Below are 14,224 nucleotides of genomic sequence, written 5' to 3' on the forward strand. Positions count from 1 at the left end.
ATATTTTATTAAATTATAGTAAAAATAATTTTGACTTGAAAAATAAAAAAAAAAGTATTAGAAATATTTTCAATATTAGCTGTCAAGCTTTCTTGTTTTGGTGATGTGTTTAGTGACCATTTTGTATATTCGAGACTTAGGGTGATATCCCATGTAGCCAGCGGAACGACTACATGGGACCACTTTTAGGCTTTCGCGTCAGTGCACACGTCATACCAATCTGTATCAATCCACGCATAGCCGTATCAGATATACAGTCCCAAAACGTTCTCGTTTTCCATAATCTCATTTGTTAGATTTTAAGTATACAATTTTTAAATAAACATGTCATTAATATCAAATAGTATATTACACATCTAAGGAAGTAAAGTAAGAAATGTCTCAGATCACATGTAATTGTTAGTCGAAGCGAAGCTAAGCAACTTCGTTTTGCACAGCGGGACGAAAGTTGACGCTTTTCGCCCGGAGGCAAGAAAACATAATTTCAATTGATTCAATCAAAAATAAAATATTCCTTTTTTTACAAATTGCTGATTAAAATATAGTCGTAAAACAAGCTTTTGTTTCAAAGCGTCTCAAAATGGCGTCATAAACAGCAATGGTTTTTATGTGAACGTAAGAATATACAAGCAAAATGTTTTATATTGTAAGTAAAAAATATTCTTTCCTATTGCTGATATATTGTTGCTTAAACTGGCATTGTACCTCTTTCAAAAAAATACATTTTTTATGAATGATTTTATGAAAATTTATTAAGTCAGAAATTGAAAGAATTATTCAAAAAGAAGCCTCAAAAGAAGTCATTTCGAACGACTTCTAATGTTACAGGAAAGAAGAGTAAAAAATTTAAAAATTCTTCTCTGACTAAGTTGTATAATTGATAGTAATTTTTAAAAAATTATGCAAATTTTCTAAAATAGTCAGTTTAAAAAATTTTGTAGCTTATCGTATAGAAGCCTCGTCAAAAATCTAAGATTCGAAAATCACCTTCTCCTAAGATTTCTTCAGATAATTCTAGTGACACTTCAAGGAAAAGAAAATGCTAAAGAAGGAAAAATATGCCCAATAATTTCTTCCACGAAATTATCGTAACTTTACGAAAATCGGTTTCAATCATTTTTTTCTTTTGTTTAAAAGAAATTAATAAAAAAATCGCTTTGTTCTGAAATTAATTTCGACAAAAATTAATGTTACCGCTTCAACGCAAGATTTAGAATTTCATCAAATAGACGGTGCTGATAAATTAAATCAGCTATTGAAGGAAACTGCTAAAGAATTCTTCAAAGTAGAGTATTTCCTTTTTTTCTTCTTTTAATCTTTTTTTCCATTTTTTCAACTTTTTAATTAGATGGTCCATTTAAGAAAAGGAGTCTACGTAAAAAGTAAAACTTTGGATGCAGCAATACGTACTGCAAAGCAAGCAGCTCACATAGCCCGACAGTTACTCGAAGGAGTCGTAAAACATGAAATATTAGTCCGTTGCACCTTAAGTGGAAAACCAGCTCGAGGAAAATTAGATGATACTGTACTGTCTTTGCATGGGTAAGCAAAAAACGCTATCATTGGTATGTTGTATTAATCATAAATAAATATCATTTCTACGCTTATCCAAAAAATTAAAGGAACACGAAAATTTATAGAATAATAATGTATAGGTATTATGCAAGCATTAACTCGTGTCATGTATTAAATGCCATTTTGAGAGTAGTCTGGGAGATTTAAAGAATTACAGTGGTACTTTATAGTGGAATAATGCGCGTAAAAGCTTAGAGACTTTAATTATTTTCGGGCTATTGTCTATTCCGAGTATGAGTTGTGGCCTTTCGCTTTTGTATTGTATTCTCGACAATTCTATAGCTTACTCTCTCCTCTTTCATAGCGTATTCACTGTTACTGAATTTTTCTATTTTAGGTCTTGTGTGCTTACATCTCTTTTCGTAGTGGCTTACCCGTTGGTTTAGCTGCTCACGTATACTCTATTTTTTTTTCTCTCTCTCTCCTTCCACCTCGTATTTTTCTTTATACATGCTCAATTTAAATTCACCTCTCGTTGTAAAATCTACATTTCAATAATCCTAGTCCAGTGGTAACCTGAGTGCAACTGGCATTGAGAGATTACCTATCGTAAACCCGCTACGTACTTGAATAGTAAGCCGCACTTTTTAACGTCCACTTTCAGTACCAGGAAATTGGAGTCTGTTATTGATTTTGATTGCAATCAATGCTAACATTATTCCATGAAGTAGAATATTGTGAAATAGTGAGTATATGTACACACATATGTACTCGCGCGCAAATATATACCATATATATTAGGGTGTCCAGTATTTCCCAAGTTAGATTTTTTTACTTGGCCGTGATAGAAATCATTTATCTGTAATCCAAAAATAATAAAAAAAATAAAATAAAAAAGTTTATTCTAATACGGTTTAACTCTGCTTAAGTAATGATACTTTTCTATTTTAGTACAATGAGAAAAATTTTATTACTCGTTTAAAAATCAGCGTACAGCAATGATTAATACATATTTCCGTAGGAAATATACCGCTTTTCAAAAAAGGTCTTTATGTTTTTTTTCATGAATCCAACCATTTATAAGACATTTAGGTCAAAATTTGATTTGTTTAAAAAAATTGGCGTTTTTGTTTAAAATTTAATTACTTTTTGAACATAGGCATAGAATTAAGCGCTATAAACTTTCTTGTAAGAAATTTATCGCTCTTCAACAAAGGTTTCTAACACCTATTTTGTAAATCCTATCATTTAAGTGATATCCAAGCTCAAAATTGATAGATTTAAAAAATAGTGTTTTTTGATTAAAATTCTATAACTCTTTAGCAAACAGATATACACTCAGGCGCTTAGCAGTTATTTTTCGGAAATTAATCGTTCTACAAAAAAGGTCTCTTAGATTTTTTTGATAAACTCAACCGTTTGAGAGATATTTAAGCTCTAAATTGAAAAGAAAAACCCACAAACCAACTCAAAATTTCGGTCTGATGATATAAAAAATTCCTTTTATTTCATAGAGTGTATCATCTTAAAATTTTTTGGTATTTTTTTTCTGAAAAGTACATTCAAGGACATTAATTTTGGAAAAAAAATACGTCCTAGTTAGTCAATTTATGAAGAAGTTATAGCTATTCGAAAATATAAAAGCTTTTTTTTTAAGAACTCGTAACTTTTCTTGGGTTGGGTGAAAAATTTGAAAATTTTCAGGAAAATAATTTCAATGAGTTAGAAAAGAAAACGAAAATGTTACCCAAATTGAAAGGGGTTGGCTTTAAAAGTGGTTGATTTGACGCGGAATGCCCCATGTGTATTCTTTATTTTGTATTTCATCATATTTCATGTAAAACGGAAAGGTATTTTCATTTTAATCAATTTTTATGAATACTTTATTCGTGGTGAAAGAAAAGTGTGAGCATTTTTGTTCATCTCATGAGATTATTGTGGTATATATAAATTTTGTAAAAAAGTACAGTAAGTACATGTCAACTTTACTACCAGAAAATAAACTTGACTACCTAAGTCGATGACAGCACTGAAATAGAAAATGGTGAATAACTTGTGTATACGAAAAAGATGAACTAAAGAATGAAGAGAAGGAAAATCGAGTTCCCTAGAGAATATTCACCAAGTGAAAAGCTTAAGTTATATTCTCACCTTTTCTTTGTCGATCGAAATCATAAATAACAATTTGCAAGTTAAGCAAGTATTACTCTCTATCTTCTGGTATATAAGTTTCAATTTATGTCCAAGAAAGAACAATAAAAGTAACCAAGAGTTAGATGATGAATCAAAAAAATCTTTGCTTAAAATTTTTTTCAAACTTGAAAAACTTTTTTATACAATACAGTAACTTTGTTATAGGAGTTTCTTGAATCTTTTAGTAAAAAATATGTTTTTTTTTATACATGCGTACAAAAGTGGAAACATGATCGTATATAGCGAATGTTGTAAATTGAATAAAATAATATATATAAGAAAAATATATCACTTCATATGTCTACAGAGTTATACACTGTTCATTATGTTTTAATATTGACGTATAGTTGGAGAAAAATATTATCAAAACATACCCTGTTTAGAAAATCTCATAGAATTCAATAGATTCTCATACATTCCTATAGAGATTTTATAAGAATGAATGAGTTCTATGAGAAGTGCTATAGCTATACATACATATAGCTATAAGAATCTGTTGGATTTTTTAAGCAGGGTAGATAATATTTAAAAAAAAAAGAAAATGTGATAATATTACATGGTTCTGTGGGTTAATGAATAATGTAAATTTAGACGTTTCTAACGATTGAACTTGGATTGAGTGTTAAAGTCATTAAATATACAAGGAGGAATTCCAAATTTTCACCTTTATTGTAACAAAATAACAAAATGAATCTTGCATACATATTACTTATTATTTTCTAATGACTTTTTTAATAGCGGTGACATTGTTATTGATTTTTTGATGAAGTGAATTCAATATCGATGAAAGTCAATTAACTTAAATCGACTTCAATGACGATTTCAAATTACTTTCATTTCACTTGACCTGAAGTAAAACGCCATTGAACATAAAACTAAAATAATTTTCGAATACAAATTTTATCTGAAAATAATTATATTACATTTTCAAGACCTTACAATAATCCGATTAAAAATATCTGAATATAGTTAAACTTGTGGGCTAATCCTAAATCTATATGCTACATCTGAGCTTTATTTAATCAAGGCGATTTTAATCTGATTAAATAAGGTACCCATTAGAATATCTTTTGAACTAATCAACGGTTTTTGAGGTCTGAAGCAGCATTAGACGTTTTTTCAGCCATGCTAAAAAGGCCGAAACAGCTTAATTTGGCCTAAATCACACCAAAGCTGTAAAATTTTATTGAAAGTGACCGAAAGTTGGCTGAAAAATTTTTATTCTTCTTAAAGAGGTCGAAAACTGGCTAACATTTGGCCAATAAATGAATCAGCCTTTTTTAATCCTGTTTTCGGCTAGAATATACATTTTTTCAATAAAATTATCGCAAGTAATGATCTTTGGCCGAAAACTGGCTGAAATTTGGCCGATATTTGGCTGACAGTTGAATCAGCCTGTTTTCGGCTATAACATATAATTTTATCTGATCAGATCTAAATCATTTTCCCCGGGTAGAATCGAAATTGCTCATTTTCAATTCATCAATTCGCATTGGTCTTGAATTAACTTGTTTTAAGTGGCTTAATAGGCATTGAAAATTGTAGTTTCAATGCAAGTGAAAAAAAAAAATTGTCATAGTATTTTATAAAATTATTTTGCTAGTTTTATATAGAATCAATTATAGTTTTATATAATTTTCATCAATTTTTTGTTTGCTTATTATTCCTCGTTGAAGTTTTGATATTATTATTTTCCATGAACTAGTTAATTCGAAAATAATATTCAAACCATAGTACATGAGTAAAAGTTTCAAAATAAAAATGGAACACGTTCAATTTGCGGTTAAACTCTTATACGATTTAATTGCATAGCTGAACTCGTGAAGCTTAATCTCTAAGTAAAGAGCTTTATGCTAAAATAGTTTTAAATTAATTCAATTTCATTAATTGATATTAAATTATTTATTGTGGCATTCCGAAATTTTGTTGAAACTTTTTCAGTTAAAATAAATTATTTTATACCTTATCTGCTGAAAATGCAAAAATAACTACTATTTCAGCAATGATGTTTTATCGAAACTTATAAAAAATTATGCATTTCAAAAATTGCTCGATTGTAAATGAATAATTGGTGAATAAAAATTCAAATTTTATGATTTTACCGATAAGACATAATCTTAAACTTTAGAGTTCTATGAATATCGAATTTTGCCCGTTGCTTTGAGTACATTTATTTATGATGTATACCCTTACGTCTTTGCTTTTGACTGAACTCTGATCCAGATCAGTTTAATCCATGGAGATATACGTATTCTGTCTAATAAATCAATTCCTAATACAAACATAAGTATTATTTATAAATTTTTATTCTAATGTTTCTATTGATATATTCTAAATTAAAAATTTTCATCATTTGTTAAGTTATGTGCTTATGAAAAATGATAGTCTATATAATAAATTATAATTTCGTAAAAAAAAAGTTATCATTTTGCTTTTATTCATATAAAAAAAATGTCAAAGTATTTTTGGTTCGAGTAACCCCACTCGCCCCTAAGTATTATTAAGGATATATCTTCGATTAATAAAAAATATTATATAATACGATATAATAATTAATAAAAACTACAAATTATCCCTAATTATATACATTTTTAAGATTTATAGACTTTATACAGCGTAGTATGTAAGGAGACTATTAAATAACCTTGCATTGTGCTGTAAATGACTAAGCGCTGGGGGTTCTGTACCCTCTATCTCAAAAACCGTTCAATGTATAGAAAAATATTTGAAACAAAAATTGCAGCGAATTTTATTCGCTACAATATTTGCAATGAATGTAAATAGTATCAGAGCAATAGGAAGCGGAATATTAGAGACAAATCGATTTTTGTGACCTTTGACTTTAAATATTTTAAGACGCGATTGCGAGATTCTACGAGACTTTTGAGACAACTTTTGCATTGTATAGTTAGGATACTACGATAGTCTATATGGCGTGGGCAATGTTTTCAGCACGTATGTGGCCTAGAGACGTGTACTGACATCATTGCCCTCGTCATATAAAAACTATTTGAGTGTCCTATTATGCACTATATTTTATTCAACAATTGCCTGATTTACGCGATCAATGACAATCTGTGAAGAGAAGTCTGTAGCTGTTTAGCAACACGGTGCACCTATGAAATTACAACAAACTATCGATTAAAACTCAGAATTCGAATTTGATTGATTTAAAATCCACTCAGATATTTTAATTATTAATTTAAATATTTGTTAATTAAAATATACAAAAACAACCACCGGGTACAGCACTCTAGATATCATTAATTTAAGTAACTATATTTAGTGTACAAGCCGTTCAACATACATTTTGTCAAAAACTTTAAGTCGTTCAACGAGTTCTTTCCATGTTTAATAGATGGAACTCAGTAGCAAATCTTGCGACGTGTTGTGAAATTTCATTATAACACTTACTTTTCGAAACGCCGGTGGAAAATGAAGAAATCTACTTTCACTTTACTCAACTTCTTTGCACTGGTCGATAAACAGCCGTTTAGGGTTCGCAACGCAGACGTCATAAAGCGCGCAAATCAGGCCTGTTTTGAATGAAAGCTATTTATGTTCCATGTACTTAATATTATAGAATAACATTAATAATAATTTTTTTTTTGTGATTTCAGTGTTATAGTAGCAAGGAATTGAGAAAATAATGGTAGTTTAGTCTAGGAATCGAACCCAAGTCTTCTGATATCGCTTCAACTGCCCTAAGTTGAGCCAACCTTAACTTTTTTTTTTTTTTTTTTTTTTTTGAAAAAAGTTTATTTGCCTTTGGTGAAATTACATTTCTTTTACAACAATTATTGTAACTTAATTTGGCCGCAGTTAACTTGAAAAGTAGCCAATAATGTCTTAAGACTGTCGTTTAGTCGATGGTCCCTAGGTGGGCAGCTCGCAACTATTTAACTCTCATTACTGCAGTCTTATCAGCCATAATAATACATTTTGTCTTTTTCTTTAAATTACTTTTAATTTAACTTGCTTTAAAAATATTAATTTTTCTTTTCTTATGCTTTCAACTATGATGTCAAAGAATATATAAACTTTATCTTTGCTTATGAGCCAACCATAACTATAACACTGAGCTAACCAACTATCTACATTATTCTTCTTTAAGTTCTTTCTTTTATTACTTATTGAATTCCTTTGCTATTAAATACTATGCATAGTGTGCATATCTACTCGTAATCTATTTCTGTGTACGTACGGAAGCCCGGTGGGGACATTGATTTTTATAACTATGTCAGTCCGCACTTTTCCCTAGCCAACAGTGTTAATATACCCAGTATGTCTGCATTTGAGTATAGTTATCATTTCTGCCATACTGTATCTATATTTCCATAGTATAAATAATAATGATAATAATCATAGTCATTTGTTTTAATGTGGTTGTTCTTTTTGAAAAGAATAACTAGCTGTGATATAAATTGTTTTATTAGAAATAATTGACATTATTTAATAATGAATATTATTTATTTAATAATGAGTAGAATATATATTTTTATACATTATAACACTAATGATAATATGAGTTTGCCACTCAATGAAAATGGTAACTTAATTTTAAATGTTCTCAAACAGTACTATCCTGATGCTCAAGGTTTAACTTATGCAACAAAAGATGGGCAGAAACATGGGTTAAACATCCAATCAGACGAAACTATAATTAAAGAAGCTATTCACCATTATGATGTTCACTGCGCTTCAGGTAGGATTTAAAATTAAATCAAATGTTTAAAAAAGCATATTATTAGTATTTTGTCTTTATGTGCATGTTTTTAATCATTTTTTCTTCTGATTTTTAATTTGATTATACTATTAATTCATTGTAGAGTAATTGCCATTGTCTGTTCATATGTATGTATACTACATATAAATATATGTAATTGTTATAGACAATCTGCGAGATCCTATAAATAAACGAAAACACACTCTAGTCGGAGAAATTCTTGAAAAATTGAATAAAAAAAGAAATCTGGAAAACAAATTTAACAATCAGGTGATATATGTTTTACAATTTAATTTTAATAATGAAATTATGATTATTTTTTTTATGCCTTATCTTATTTTCTATTTATTGCTTTTTACCAAGACAATGTGGCCAAATTAAAGAAAAAAAAAGAAGCTAAGAACAATCCACGTAGAATGGTTGTACCGCAAAGCTTTATCTGAAAGCTACCATCAAATGAAGAAACCTTTGGGAGACAAAAAAGGGTTGAAATTATATGAACCGAATATATATACTGCTGAAGATATTAAACAATTAACGATCCGAAAATTCGCGACCCATTTTCCTTCGTTTCATCGATTAGACGTTAACTTGAGAACATTTGATGGGGATTGTATTCTTTTATTCAAAACTGAAGATAATGATGATAATGATTTTTGGTTTTATGTAAAAAGCAGAAAATATCAATTGAGTCGTTTAAATCTATACTTGCTAACAATTGACAGAGACTAATCCTCTGAACCCATCACATTCAAGGAGATTCTTTTGAAGTAATTAATAAAAATTCTATACAAATATGTTATGAATACATCATTTTATCGGAATATTCTGCTGATATTTCAATAGCGTATCTTTCGAAAGAAGCTTTGTAAAATTCAGTATTGGGAAATGTCGGGCTTGATGAAATAGATCCTATTGATCATGAATATCGAATTTTTACAATTATTGCTAATGGGAAGATTTATTAGCAATATACACGAATGAAAATATGACTAGAACATTAACTTTTTCTTCATCAGAAGTAATTGAGGACGGTGAACATTATATTATTCATGATGTTACTAAATTGAGTGGAAAATGTGACGGAGTTTCTGGTTGTGACGTTGTTACTTGCTGCACAGATGAGTGTTAACCAGTTTTTACCAGGTATGAAGACGGTAAAATAAAGAAGCAGGAAAAATTTTTGTATTGGCTATCAAATACACTAGATGGTCATAAATATACATGTGATTTTTCATGCAAACAGAATTCCATAAAAAAAAGAACAGAAAATGAATCTACTATTCCAGTCACTTCTTTTGCTAAATGTAATACGAATATTTTAAAACAAAATTACTTGTGAGTCCCTCAAGTTGAATGGTCTGAATTGACTATTACTGAAACAATATTGGGTGTAGGAGCTCAAGGCACTGTCAGGCAAGGCAACTGGTTGAGCACGGACGTTGCTATAAAAATAATGCCTATATCATAATTAAATTATAAAATCTTTTCGCGAGAAATTTGTGTGTTACAATCGGTACGACAATATATCAAGGCGTAGTTATAAATAATTATTCTTGTAGAGTTATGTAAAATTGAAAAAATTATATTTTATCGTATATAATTATCTATAAAGTTATTCACAATATTATATAATTTTAATCGATACATCTTACACACTTATAAGTTTATTTTTTGTCATTCTGTATTAATTACAATTACTTGTTATTTTTGTTTTATCTAAATGAACCTCTATTTTATTTAAAATTGTAAAGTAAAACTGAAAAGAATCTTCTACAGTTGAATATATAAATTTATCAAGCTCTAACAATTTTAATAAGCCGTATAAGTCTATATTGTAGAGTTGAGGTTCAATACTATAGTTATCTAAACAGACATCAATATTATTTTCATCGATAAGTTACAGTCTCGTTTTCCAATGATTTTGGGTATATAAAACAAACGATTTGGTTTCGCTGGTGGCACGTGTCGGTTTCTTTGCTTCCTGATTTGATAGCAATTTCACTCTCGACGAATTATTTTTAAGTCAACACCAATCAAAGGTCCAAAACAATATCGCAAACATTTTACATGAATCGGATTTGAATCTTGATAAAAATTTTTATCACGCATGTCTTTAAATAAATTAATCCAAAAATCTAAACTACAGCGTCTTAGTTGAGACCAATAACTTTCTATTCTTTCATCAGAAGTACTTTTGCTTTTTATAAAACTATTGAGTCCAGCAAGTTTATCATCATGATAATAAAGTAAACTTTGTTGAAGAGCTTCGATTAACTAACTTTCGGTCCCATGATCCGATCGAATAAGTGTTGGCAGAACTTTAAATTTTTTAATTGTTTTTAAACAATAATGTTCTATAATTTCTGGTTTAACGATTGATGTAGCAACTTCAAACCATAAAATTTTCCTCGAAAATCCATCAGTACATCCATGAATTGGAAAGTCAAAAGGTTTTAATTTGTCATATCCGTCAATATGTCATAAGAAAGCAGATCCTGGCACATTTTATTTTCACCTTAAAAGTATGTCAAGATCATTCTTCTACTCCATCAGGAACTATTTTGCGTAAGATGTCTTGGACGGTATTCCGTTAAATTTTTAAGTCATAACTCAGTTTCAAACGGTTCCATAAAGTTTTATACCCAATGCAACAACCACTACTAAAAACCTTATCGGTTATAGTAGCACTAATTTTTGCCAGACTACTCTCAGGAATATTTTTTCATTTCAACTTCAGAACCACTAAGAATTCGTTTTAGATGACGTAGAGAAATCACAATCTGATAATTTTTTGATAAAAAATGAACTATTTCTTGATATGTATACTCATAATTGAAGTACTTTGAATCAATATATCTCTCGTCATTGTAGAATACAATACGTCAGTCATATGATACTAAAATTAAGTATATGACAATTTATTGAATATGACCAATGGACATTGAAAAACTTTGTTTCATACTAATGATAGAATTATTCATACAATTAAACAATTATTTACATTCTAAACAAAATTTAATTATTGCATTTTATTAATAAGCATCAATAAAAATTGGAGCTTATAATTATAAAAGTTTATGTAAGAATTACGTAAAAACTACCCTGGTGGAAATTTTTGTCAATATTTTGATTAATTATCTTATCTGAAATTAATAAAGATTAATTTGATGTTTTGTAATTGGCACAACGAGTTATTCTTTTAAAAAAGAACAATCATACTTAAATAAATTACTACAATTGTTATTGTAATTATTATCACTATTATTGATAGGTATGAAAATGTAGACACAGTATGGCAGAAATGATAAGTATACTCAAATGCAGACACACTGAGTATGTTAGCACTGTTAGCTAGGGAAAAGTGCGGAATAAGATAATTACAAAAATCAATGTCCCCATCGGGCCTCCGTAGTGTACGCATTGTTGTAGCTACTAGTACGACACTGCTTTATAACTAGAGACTAAATCAGAGAAGTTATCAGGCACCCCTGCCACTTTAAAGATGTGCTACGTTGGAATCCTCGTGAATACAATGCCAACAAGCATTTAAGTGAGAACTCAGAGAATTCCAAATCCCGATGGTACATAAACTATCCGGAAATAATGAAGCATTCGAGCATTATGCTTCAGATGTATTAAAATCTCTCATAGTCTCTAGTGATATTGTATTTTACACTGTTCTCTCTTATCTCTCAATGAATACTTAAAGCGTTTCTTACCGTATATAGTATAAAGTACCTTTTTGTAATTATAACTTGATGTTACATTATAATAAAACTTGGAAAATTCGTAACGAACGGTGTATTAATTTATATTAAAGAGTAAGTTAGTAAATTGAAGCTGTAATTCACTTGATATCATTAAAACTACAAATTTATAATAATTATATTTTACAAATTTATTTATAAATTTTTAAATGTTAACAATTAAAACATTTAATTTGTGTTAAATTTTCTGATTTAATTTTTTCTTCTATAATAATAAAAAAAATTTGGACGTCGGTTGGCCCTGTGAACGAGCCACAAAACTTCCCGTTGTTTTTTAGCTCAAGGAGCTTGACAGTGTGGATATATTTTTAAGCTCTTCGAGCTCGAAAATGCTATAACATAAAATTATTTTTTTATAAGCTTTCCAAGCTTCAACCAGTTACGTCGTATGCTCGAGTTTGAAAAGTTAAGAATATTTTCGAGTCTACTTGATCAAATGATCTGAAATTTTCAGGAAAGTTGATGGCCAATAAGCTCTTTTGATTGCCACCTTAAACATCCAAAACGGTTAGTTAGTTAAAAAGTTATAGACCATTCACACACACACACACACACACACACACGCGCGCGCGCACGCGTTTTAACGATTTCGGCACTAACCCCAATTAAAAGAAGAAAAAAGTATTCTGATGACACTGATTGCAATAACGCAAATGTTACTCCAACCACAGCAAGTCTATCAGCACCAAAAAAACATATAGATGTCATAGCATGGAATGTTGGAGGGATCCAAAATCATTGGCAAGACAATAATTTAATAGACACAGATATTATCTGTGCCTGTAAAAATTGGGTATCCTCCACTCAGGAATTACCCAATGAGTGGAGTAGTTACACAGCTATGGTCAGCTGCAATCAAAGAGAAAAGTACTGGACATACTAGCGGAGGTTTCACAGTCTTAACCAAAAAAGCTCTCAAAACACAAGCATTACTCTCTTCTGACAGCTGGATATTTGCACATCTCTACAGCTTCCACTACGTTCATTCTTTGATGCGTGTATATCCGTCCCAGTTGTGATATGAAAGTATCTATGGACTTACTGCAAAACGCTCTAAATGAGATTGAGCAGCTGTATAGTGACTTCCCTTTACTACTTGCAAGTGACTTTACCGCTAGATTAGGGACTCTGTCACTAATTCAAGAAAAACTCGTAACAAACACTAATCTGTATGCCACCAGAGAAGTCAGTGATATGGTAATCAACACGAGAGGACGAAAACTGGAAAATGCAATGTCAGAGAGCTCAATAATCCTCATCAATGGATCAAAGAGCGATAGGCTTAGTAAATATACCTGTTTTCATGTAAGCAGAAACATAATCAACTTTGCGTGGGCAAGCCTAAGTGTCCTAAGTTTAATATATGACCTTGAAATAGTGCAGATTGAAAATGCCTTGGATCATTTTCCCTTGCACCTACAGCTACTCCACGTCGACCTACCTGATGCAACATCTACTTATGCTTCTATCCAAACCAGAAGCAAAGAAACTGTTCGGTGGGCTCGCAAAGGAGAAGAAAAATTCAGAAATCACATGAGATGGTCAGATAAAGTTTTAATTATAAACAACAAAAGTCTGGATGAGAAAAATGAAAACTTGATAGCTAAAATAAAATGAGCGGCTGAGACTTCAGGGATGAAAAAGAATCAAAAGAGTGCGTCAAATAGATCACAAACATGGTTTGACGAGGGATGCAGGAAGTGTAAAAAGAAACTAACTGAACTCTTCAGACTCTATATAAAGACAGGCTTTCAAGGTCCAGCAAAAGATTTATACACAGAAGCTAAGAAAAAATTTAAAGCCTTAATAAAACAGAAGAAAAGGCAAGACAAGAGCAGCCTACTGGACCAGCTTGCTAACAAAAAGAAGCCAATTAAGTTCACGGAAGCGATAGCTAGGTTCAGAAGACATCCTTATGGATGCCAAAACTTTATTCCAATCCATGATTGGGTAAAATTCTATGATAGTACCTCTCACTATAAGAAAATAGACAATACCCTTACTACGGAGTATTGGATCC

The 14,224-nt window shown here is 30.1% G+C and overlaps 1 protein-coding gene and 1 long non-coding RNA gene across 2 annotated transcripts in view; one reads left to right on the forward strand and one right to left on the reverse strand.

The window, feature by feature from the left end:
- LOC103572665 (cysteine-rich motor neuron 1 protein) overlaps window positions 1-14,224 on the reverse strand; it is a 59,452-nt gene that overhangs the window by 11,763 nt on the left and 33,465 nt on the right. The gene's annotated exons all lie outside the window — the stretch shown is intronic.
- Window positions 1,366-9,977, forward strand: LOC128667426 (uncharacterized). Its single transcript, XR_008403388.1, has 4 exons — window positions 1,366-1,542; window positions 8,287-8,413; window positions 8,601-8,704; window positions 8,798-9,977. It is a non-coding gene; the product is annotated as an uncharacterized LOC128667426 (long non-coding RNA).

This window comes from Microplitis demolitor, chromosome 3 (assembly GCF_026212275.2).
Source record: "Microplitis demolitor isolate Queensland-Clemson2020A chromosome 3, iyMicDemo2.1a, whole genome shotgun sequence".
Lineage (NCBI taxonomy): Eukaryota > Metazoa > Arthropoda > Insecta > Hymenoptera > Braconidae > Microplitis > Microplitis demolitor.